Source organism: Otolemur garnettii, unplaced genomic scaffold (assembly GCF_000181295.1).
Source record: "Otolemur garnettii isolate 467f Iridium unplaced genomic scaffold, OtoGar3 scaffold00039, whole genome shotgun sequence".
Lineage (NCBI taxonomy): Eukaryota > Metazoa > Chordata > Mammalia > Primates > Galagidae > Otolemur > Otolemur garnettii.
This window is the reverse complement of record NW_003852434.1, coordinates 13378092-13389408: the sequence shown is the minus strand read 5'-3', so window position 1 is coordinate 13389408 and position 11317 is coordinate 13378092.

Genomic DNA, 11317 nt, shown 5'->3' with positions numbered 1-11317 from the left:
GAGGAAAGGCCACCCTCAAAACTGAGGTCGGCCAACCTTCGTGGCATCGTGAAGCCCTGTCGGAATTTTATTTCACTACCCGTCTCTCTGATGAAAGAGTCACCCCTGATACACACTCGCTAGTGTTTGTAATAATAATCCTTTGAAATGTTCAGATAACACTGATGGTATTTTAGAAATTTAAGAATCATTTTGTTAGAGGCGATTTATGATTTTAAAATAATACGTAGCAATTTGAATTTTATACATCTAAGTCATTTTTTCCAAAGTAGGGAGAAATAACGCCATTCAGATGGAACCCAAAGCCATAGACCTGGCTGCAGAGAATCAGACGCATGGGCCACATTTATAGCAGTAAAGCACTCACCCGGGCTCAGGCATAGAAAGACGACTGGTGGCAAGGTTTGGGTTTTCTTTTTTCTTTATGGAATCGAGGCAAGGAAAGGAAGTTCAAAATGCTAGAAAGTGCGGTGGGCAGCAGAGGGGTGGGCGTGAGGATTACCGCAAGCCAGAAAATTACTCCACGCAAATATGTAACTGTGGTGCCAGCTTTCTTTACATTATGAGGAGAAACAGAATACATTTAAAAGCCAACAGCTATTTATTGGGATTTTTACCGTTGGAAGTTTTTTATTGTGTCAAGCACGCATAATACATAAAAGCCTGCCGTACAGCCCAGTTATGATTATACCAGAATATGCAGATCTTTATTCTACTTTTCCCAGAAAAATCAACCGTGCTCCCATTTCTCACTTTTGAAAGAGGATTTACAATATTTGACACCAGATGATTTTTGCAAAGTGCTTTTAGAACCTGAGTAAGAAGATTGCTCTCAGATACAAAGCCCTGGAACATTTTTTTTCTTTCTTTCCTTATTGTAAAAAACAAGGACTCCATCCAGCCCATCAAGACATTTTTCAAAGCCAGACAAATCAATTACTTTCCTCCCCTTCATATTTTCCAGAGGATTTCTAGGCAATTTTTCAGAAACTACTTTTCCTTCGCTTTAAATAAAAGACCCTTTCCATGCAATCCCCTCACTCTCACCTCTCACGTCTGAGGAAGAGTTTATAATCCTACCACCTTTGTGCCATCATTACAGGTATTCTAAAGCACACCTAAGTCACAGATTGGAAGCTGTAGGGAAATAAATAAAGAGCGCTGAAAAGAGAATAAGCAGGGGCGATTTAGTCCCCCATTTGGCAAGGAAGTGAGCCACCATCATTTTAATTCAGCAGAGGTGCAAAGCCGGGCAACCAAGTGGGGATGCTTGACAGAACAAGAGGGAAGTTTTGGAGCTATCTGACTGGAGATTGCTGGCTCAGGAGCTGCAGGGGCATGAGGGCATCGCATGAGTGACAGGCTTCCTGTGGCTTGTGGGATACACAGCATTTGGCTTTCTCTGGTTAGCTGGGTAGCGGGCAGGGACTGGCTGTGCCCTGGTCTCTGTGGGCAGTTACTACAGAGGTCATGGTCTGGCTCCCCTGGTGGTTTCCACAGAGCCTGTGGCTCTGAGTCCTGCTGTCAAAGTGGTCTGAACACCGTGTGTTTGTACGTCCACTTCCCAGTCGGCATCTCTGGGGGGGTTCTTGCTTGTGAGGGGCTGACCAGTTCTCAGAAGGCTGGAGATGCCAGGCCCCACCATCAGGGACTGTTCCCCACCTCCCCCAGCAGCTGCGTGGCAAGACCGTCCTGCGCTTCTGGTTCTCTCCTGATGGCGCTCAGGTGAGCAGTGAACCCACATGATGATGGCCATGGCAAAAACAAGGACATGCGACAGTCCCGTAAGACACATGGAACCAAGAACATGGTCCAGTTGTCCAACCCAGGCTATATATCACCATAATGAAAAAGCTGCTTGAAAAACAAAGTTCTCAGTCCCTCAGATCAGTCTTAAAGGAATACGTAGCTTTTCATTATGGTGATATAGGGCCTGTTCTACCTTGTGTGTTTCATTGATATAAGTGATGACACAGATGCCGCCATAACTTCCCAACAAGAAATGTAGAGAAAAGAGACCGGTCACACCATTACGGCTCAACAGTGAGTTGAGACAGATGTGTGTTTCATCTACAGCAGCGGTGACGTCATTAATCATTTCTGCCAAAATTGGCAATAAGCTTCTTACAGCCTACCCTAGTTGCGTGATTCCCACAGGTGGGAACACTACTCTGATTGTTTGCATAAACAATGAATCAATAATTTCCCCAGATAGAACCTGAGTAATGAAAGGCGGCATTGTTCTGGAGCGTGTGTCTAAATCAGAATTTCCAGCGTTGGTGATTTATAGAATCAGGGTCTGTGTGTACAGACGAGTCCAGGGATCCTATTACTCCTAAAGTGTCTGTGTGATAGTCTGACGTAAACCGGAGCCGGCATCTTGTCTTGGGCAGAAAGGTGTGGTCTCTAGTGGGGGCCGTGGAAAGCCTGGGAAAGAGAGCAGTTCCTGACCTGGGGCCAGAACAAGGCCATACGTTAATTGTGTTACATATTTTGGTCTATATTAGTTGCATAGGTGGCAAGTACTTGGCCCACCAACTTACGAAATTAGTTAAATTAAGACTTAGAATAACCTAGGGCCTTATCCATAGATTATAGTAATTGGTTCCTTTCCTGGGAAGGAGGAGTGTGGCAAAGTCACAGGTTGGCTTTTGTAAAGTTAATTGTCTACCTGACCTACTGCAGGTGCAGGTAGAAACACCATCAGCCATAATTTCCTGTGAGTCCATTTGATGAAACCAGAATTTATCCCAGAGGTTTTATCAGGGGGAATTCCAGCAATCAGTAAGACTGGGGGCCAGTCACTACTCTGCAAAAAGAGAGTACAAGGGCTGGAAAAGAATGACCCGATACCACCCAGGAGGCCACACTAATGGGAGGAAGCCAGCATGGAAAACTGGATGTCACACAGTGAATAAACACCCCGGGGGCTCAGTACTGCAGACTGGCCATGGGGGGCGGGGGCCTGACCAGCGGGAGCAGCAAGGCACAGGGGCCTCTGCGGCCTCCACATGTGGCCTCAGGCGTAGGCTCACAGCACGGAACAGTGCAGACTGTGTCTCGGTGGGATGTCAAGGAAAGCTCAGATAAACAAAGACCACCCGAAGGAGAACAAACAGCGTTTATTCACAGTTGCTACTTGTGTTTGGGAGAGACTCAAAGGCAGATGAGGGAATATGGAAGTTTTATAGTTAAAACATAAAAGGACGGCTTCAGGTATGATTTGTTGGAGGCTGCTGGGATGGAGAACCTGGAAGAAGCTACACTATAGCAGAAGCCAGGCATCTTACGTGATGGGTGTGGGGAACATATTGCCTTTCCCTGGTTGGCCTTGGGTTGGAAGCAGGAAAAACTGGGCAGGCTCATAGCAACTGACCAGGTCTGGGCCACTCTGGGCTGGCTCCTGCTGAGGCTGCAGGTCAGAGTCCTGTTGTCACAGACTGTGGCCACTGCTCCTTTGCGCACTCAGTATCTCAAAGCTAAAGCATCTGTTTCCTAGCACAGTCCCCTGTCTTTTCATTAAAAATGTTTTATTGTGACAGGGATATCATATCTGGGCAGAGAAGACATTTCGCTAAGAGCATTAGTCAAAGTGGAAAGAAGGCAGAATTTTTTTTAAGAAAGGTCTTTAAGAGAGATCATCATTGAGATGCTTATATCCAGCTGCTTCCATAAAAATCAGGGCAGTCAGCCTTTAAGACCCTAAGCAGTCATGGTCAGGTAGCATGAGGTTCATGGTGTCAAGCTCCCAGATGCTAAATCTCCAGTAAGCTTCTCACAGCCAATCAAACATGAAGCTCTAATAAGCCAAAACTGGGCATAGTCACAGCCAAAAAAATCAGAATAAGTGATAATTTAGATGAAATATTTTGCCCACAAAGAAATAATTTGCTAATTATTATGTATATCCATAAGTAAAAAAAAACAAACCTGCATTTCTTTTCAAATGAGCCATTAATCAGAATTTTTCCTCATGCTGATTGCTAATGCTCCCAAATCAGTGTCCAAATAAACAGGATTTGTAAACGTGACTTATTGTGCTTAAGGTAACATAACATGCCAATGTGAAATTCCATGTGACTTTGATAATTAGAAGCATAACTAAAGGGGTTTTCAGAGAGGTACCTGGGGCCTATTGTATTTAGTGGAAATGTTAAGTCCCATAATTGGGGACTTAACCATGGGGAAATGGTATTTCCCCATGTAATTGCACATTATGCAACAGAATAGATATTTTCTTACTATAACTACTAATTAAAAGCAGGGAAGTTAGGGTGTAGTTGGATTTACACAAAGAATACTTCCCAGCCGAGTAAAGTAAAAGTGGGGGCTGGCACATTGGCTCACACTTGTAATCCTAAAACTTGGGGAGGCCAAGGCAGGTGGATTGCCTGAGCTCAGGAATTTGATACCAGCCTGAGCAAGAGTGAGACCCCCATCTCTACTATATATAGAAAAATTAGCCAGGTATGGTGGTGGGTGCCTGTAGTCCCAGCTACTTGGGAAGCTGAGGAAAGAGGATGGCTAGAATTTGAGGTTGCCGTGAGCTATGACACCACAGCATTCTAGCCTAGGGAACAGAAGGAGACTCTGTCTTAAAAATAAACAAATAAAAAATAAAAATTGAACTTGGATAGGCTCAGCACCTGTAGCTCAAGCAGCTAAGGCACCAGCCATACACACCAGAGCTGGTGGGTTCGAATCCAGCCTGTGCCTGCCAAAAACAATGACAACTACAACCAAAAACCACAACTGGGCATTGTAGCCGGCACCTGTAGTCTCAGCTACTTGGGAGGATGAGGCAAGAGAATCACTTAAGCTCAGGAGTTGGAGGTTGTGAGCTGTGACACCATGGCACTCTACCCAGGGTAATAGCTTAAAGCTCTGTCTCAAAAAAAAAAAAAATTGAACTTGGGTAACTTAAAAATTTCTTTTAGCCCTCAAATTCTGACTGTCAGCTCTCCTTTGTGTGGATTTCATTATGTGCCAGGCTCACAGGCTCAGTTCTGAACACTCTTGAGAATACAATCCTCTGTGATGTGAGGCTGACAGAAGCAGTTACTTGCTGAGTGCCTGCTATGTGCGGGGTCCATTTTCAACTTCTGCCCTTTCAATCCTAAACATACCGTGTTTCCCTGAAAATAAGACACTGTCTTATATTTATTTTTTCTCAAGAAGACACACTAGGGCTTATTTTCAGGAGATGTCTTATTTTTATTAAGTATAATACAATAATCTACATGTATTCAAATACAGTTAAGTCATCTTCTGGAACCTGACAGGGGGAGTTGACCTTGTTGGTGGGGCTGGCACTAGTGATGTGTGAACTCCTTTCCCCTAGCCGTTCACACGTGTGCAATAGGATGCCTGCAACAGCGGTTACCACCTGCACACCCGCGTACCCACGCAAGTACTAACGGCTCAGAGAAAGGAGCTGAGGCAGATAAAAGGTATTCCAGTCTCCTTAGCACTCGGCACCAAAATGCAGGGCTATCTGCATAGCCACGCCCATCACTAGGTCTTATTATCAGGGTAGGGCTCATATTTAACAAATGCATAGAAATCCTGCTAGAGCTTATTTTTTGGGTAGGTCTTATTTTCGGGGAAACACAGTAATTTGGTAACTTGGGAATTATCATTCTCCTTTTTATAAATAAGAAGTAAAATTCTGGAAATATTAAGCACCTAATAGCAAAATCATTCTCTTTCTGCATACTTTACCAACCTGCTCCTGCTCCAGCAAGCCTAGGGGCTGAAGTCCATGGAGGGCAGGCAGGAAGGAGGGCAGGAGGGACGGGAGGAGGGACAGGAGGAGGGACAGGAGGAGGGACAGGAGGAGGGAGGCCTGGTCAGGCTGTGACCAGGATCTCATCTCCAAGTTCCAGGCTGAGACTAGTCCCTGTAACCATGAGTGGGGAATCCAAAGTCAAATCCAAATCCATCACTTGATGGGTTACAGAGTCAAGAAGCTCAACCTGAAGCTGAGTAGCCAAATTCTAGCAAGTGAAACCTGAAATAGCCAAACTGAAAACGTTATTTAACTGGTAATAAAAATCCCAGGTGGTTACAGCCATGGAGTTCAGTGAAGAGGCCCAGAGGAAAGGGAGGTGGCTCCTCGCAGTCCCAGGAGGAGGAATCAGATCACATCACTTATGTGGCAAACAGCAGGTTCTCAAAGCAGCAGTGCTCAGGGAAAGAGTGACGACTTAGGAATCTTCTGAATTGTGTCCCTTATAGAATATGTGACTTTGGAGAAAAGCCATTTAACCTCTCTGAGCCTTCATTTCTTCATCTGTAAAGTAGAAATAATAAAACAAAAAAGTACTGTTTTATCCAACTGCAAATGTCACATTTGCTAGCAGTAGCCAGAGGGTCAGGTGCGGCCCCATCACTGACCTGCAGCAACTTCTGACCCGGCTGCTTTGAAACAGGGCCATTGAACAGCCCTCTCTGTTGGAGAAAATAAATATAATGGGGCCTGGAACGCAGTGGGAATGTGATGAGCAGTGGCTACGGCACGTGGTGGTGGGGTGGTGGCAGTTCTTACACTGAAAGGATGAGAAGGAAGCAGAGCAGACCTGCTCAGTGAGGAGCCTCACTCAGGCTGACCAGTGTTCAGCTGGTTTCTCCTGATTGACCAGACCCAGCCCAGGTCAGAGACAAATCTTTCAGCTGCTCTGTGCTTTTGTAAGTTTCAAAACAACAATGTAGTTCAGCATTTGACTTTGCCCCTGCTTTGGGTTCTATGGTGTCTCACTGGAGGAAAAAAAATGCCCAGAAGGGAAAGGGTCAGAATGAGGAAAGAGAGAAAGAGAGATAGACACAGATGCAGACAGGGTGCCCAGCCAGAGGGGCCTCAGGAAGGAGCACTGTGATCAGGACAGGGGAGGGGTGGGGGGGGGGTTAGTCACCCCGGGCTCCAGGACCAAAAAAAAAAAAACCAGAGTGTAAAAAAGAACATACTGTGCCTTGAACTTCTTTTGAAAATAATTTAATTAATGATCTTTAAAAATGTTCGTGGCAGACCTCAGATCCTCTCACAGCACACCGGCTGAAAATCACTTCTACAGATGTATGATAGAATAACGTAATATATTTTTTACTTAATAATAATTTCCCCCAAATTCTTCTGCCTTTCAGAAGAATCAGGAGGAAGAGAAAGGGAAAGGAGCAGAAGAAAGTGAGGCCAGCATCACCAATTTGGGTTCTGGTTTGGGGGTGCACTTATATCAAAAAATAATAAGACAAAATATTTAAAACAGATACTGCTGAGGAATCAAAGACACACCATTGCCACAGGGACAAAGGATGGCTGCTGCAAGTCTGCACCTTCCTTGCTGGCGGCTTGACCCAGCCCTTCTCAGCAGGAGGGCAGCTTACAGAAGAGAGCCCCAGCTCAGCAGGCCAGCCAGCTACTCCACCAGCTTCACAGCCCAGAGATCACGCAACAGCCTCTGGCTTGAAAAAGCCATTAGCCAAGTAACTTTGAAAATGTTAGTGTTTTAATCTGCCTGTTTTCTAAAGAACACTGTAAGCAAAAAATAATATATAAGCCAAGATCATCTCCGGGTTCCGAACGTCATTCGTTTTCCTGTCCCAGGGCGTTATGCATGCTCTTGCCTCTGTTCAGAATTCTCTCTGGGCTCCCCAGCTCGATACCCCCAATTCCCAGCCTTTGTCTGGTTCATTTCTACTTGAACCCCTAACCAAGCTGAAGGGTCCCTTTACTGGAAAGGCCTATCCACCTCCCTGATTGAATGAGGTTGCCCGCATTTCCCCTTCACTCGTCACACTGACAATGAATATTTTTTATCTGTCTCCCCCGACCCCTACCCCCTGCATCCCAATGGCTCCATCCCTTAGACTAAGGTACGAACAGTGAGGACCCTGCCTGCCTTTCCGTGTATACGCCTCTCATGGTGCCTCTCAGGAAAACAGTCAAATTAATGCCTGTTGAATGCCCGGAGAGATAGACAAATGGATGGTGTAAATGGTAATAGATTAGCAGAGAGAACCACAGAAATAACCTGCTAAAAACGCTATATTACTTAAAATTTCACTGGCTTTGATTGAAGGAAAAAAACCCAAATTTCAGTGGCTTAACACACATGCTGGTTGCTTGGTTACACAACAGTTCCTAGCAGGTGTTCCCAGATGAACAGAGAAGTTCTCTGCTGCAGTGAGCAGAGCCAGGCTCCTCTGTCTTGGGGAGAGGAGAGAAAGGCAAAGTCCCACACACCTCTCACAGGTCCCAGCCCGGAAGGGACACAGGTAACTTCCTGTCACACTTCAGACTAATCATTTGCTACATCCGAAGGCAAGGAAGGGAGTGCTGAGAAACAGGATCCTTGTCTGAACACCCTCCTGCCATTGACACCACCACATGTGAGGAGAGTGCAAACGTTCAGATGGCAGCTAATTGTAACTAGCCACAAACACATAACAAGCCAATTCGGATAACTCTAGGTAAAGCAAGCACCCCCTGTACATCACTTGCTAACCACACAAACTTGTGACTCATTTGGCCTGGGAAATCACGGCCCTAACAAGGCCTTCCTCATACTGAAGCTTTGAATTATTAGGTGTAATGACCACAATTCCTTGACATTTCCATATCTTAACTGTGTTATCTTATAGCTTTATTAAATAAGATATCAAAGTTTACATATAGAAAAATGACCTAAGTGTTTCCCATGCTGCTTTGGCTGCCAATACTCTGTTCCTAATCCCCAAGCCCACCCTTATTTAATTATGACTATTGTAATCTGAGGGAGCATGAATGTGTACCCAGAAATAGCTTTGACATAGTATTTTTTTGTTTGTTTTTTGAGACAGAGTCTCACTCTGTCACCCTGGGCAAAGTGCCATGGCATCACAGCTCCTAGAAACCTCAAATCTTGGGTTCAAGAGATCCTTTTGCCTCAGCCTCCCACATAGCTGGGACAATAGGTGCCCACCACCATGCTCAGGTTGTTTTTCTATTTTTAGTAGAGACGAGGTCTTGCTCTTACTCAGGCTGGTCTTGAACTTTTGAGCTGAAGCACTCTACCCATCTCAGCCTCACAGAGTGCTAGTATTACCCAAAAATGAAGTATTTTTTAAAATGCATTATGTAAAATAGAACGGCCTTGGGTTTTAAACAGAGCTTAGTGTATTTTTTTTTTTATTACCATCAAGGAGAAGAAATAACATAAGGATCTCCAGGTGATTTTAGTTAATTCTTACCAGATCTAAAGAAAAATATTACTAGTTAATCTCTTCCGCTGTTTTTGTAAAACAAATCACCTCATTCATCACAAGTATAAACCCAAATGACAGATAAACAGAAAAAAATATTGCACATAATAATCAAAACAAATTCATTGAAGATAATAGTCTCTGTCTGGATATACTATAGGGTAATGAAAATGCCAGTAGCATCATATTTCCTCAAGATAACGTTCTTGTGAGAGTACGTGACTTAGTAAGCTGAGCTTGAATGGTGATGCTGATTTTATGGTGGTGGCCACTATGCCGACTATCTCCACTCTCCTGAATAATCAATCTGGTTCCATCTGAGGGCAGTTGATGCTGCGAAGAAACAGTTACTCACGCCTCATCTGGTGACCTCTCCCACCCTGCTGGCCTCAAGGAGTAGATTGATTGTTCTTGTCAGCCAATGGCAAAAGACTTGACCCAGTAATTTAGGTGGGCTTGTTTACTCTCCAGACAAGTGACTTGTTACCAATTTAAGGACTAAGTAATTTGAGAGTCAAATTTAGTATAAAAGTCACACTGCTATAAGTTTGCTTCCTACCAGGAGTTCTGTTTAGGATGGTATTAACAATGAAATTGGTTATAAATTCCAAGACAAATTGGTTACAAATTCCATGAAGTCAGTGGCAAGGTGACTTTACTCTCCCTCACCCATCCACACACAGACAAAGAAAACCAAAAACAAACAGCTCCAAGATCTTCACCAACAACAACTCAGAGCTCAAATACGAGGTAGAGACAGTTCCTGGAGCCACAGAGAAGTGGAAAACTCCGAGCAGGCTGTGACAGAGCCACGTCCACCAGCCCCTCCCCCAGCCTGCCCAGCACACAGAAAATCCCCCCCACGTCTGGTTGCTCCACTGGAAAAAGTGAAACTGAGGTAGTTAACCAACTCCCCCAACTTCTTGGGTTCCCCGGCAGGAGACCTGTCCTTGTCTTTACCCACAGGAAGCATCATGACTGCTTGAAAGGAGAAATTTGCAGAGACAAGTGGAGGAAGTGAGACTACCGTCCCCAGCCCTGGACACTGCTCTATGACTCAGCCACGGAAGTGCTGACCAGAGTGGCTATTTGGCAGTTTGGCTATAGGAGCTGTGTTCTCCAGGTCCCCAGGGCATGGAGCCCTCACCAGCCTCCCACACTGCCTAGATAATCCCTTTGAAACCTCCCCATCTGGGTCAGGCAGTGCTCTGACCATTTCCTACAGCCAAGGTGAATCCAGGCTTAAGATGACAGCTAGATCTGAAAACAGCAACCTAGCAGTGAAGGTTCACTAAGGAAATAAACTCAGAAAAATCAAAGCAAGCCGGACAGAGAAAAGTGCAATAAATAGCTGACCATTCAATGCAAAGACACAGACATAGACCCACAAGAGACAACAGCAAACGGACTGCGACTCTCCCTAAAGGACAAAGTGAAAACCCAGGGAGTGACCCTCACAAGACGGCAATGGGCCTCTCTGACCAAAACTTGAAAATAGCACTTTAACGGAAACTCAGTGATCTCCAAGACAACACAAAAAAGCAATTTAGAAATCTATCAGAGAAATTGGGCACAGAGATTAAAATGATAATAATAAAATCCAATGGCATTCTTGGAACTGAGAAATGTCTTTGCTGAATGGAAGAACTCTTCAGACCAGAGATTCTCAACAGCGCGTGATGCCAGCAGAAGAGTGAGCAAGCTCAGACACTAGCTGTCGGAAAAGGCAAAGCTGGAGGGTGAAAAACCAAAAAGGAGAAGGAATGGAAACTGCCTAAAATGGATCAGCTCATCTCAAAAGACCGAATCGAAGAATTATTGATGTCTAAGAGGGAGCCAAGCAGAACATGTGCTGAGCAGAGCAGTCTGGTGTCTACCCTGTGCCAGAGGCCATGAGGGAGGCGGCCTCACAGGCAGGTGTGACCCCCACTGGGACCACATACTCAGAGCAGGGGCTTTTCCCTGGGGAAAAGGCTGCTCTGGGGAGCTAGAAAAGAGGATGTCCTTGGCAATGCTATACGGCTAGAACAGAGGATGTCCTCAGCCACGCTATACGGCTAGAACAGAGGATGTCCTCAGC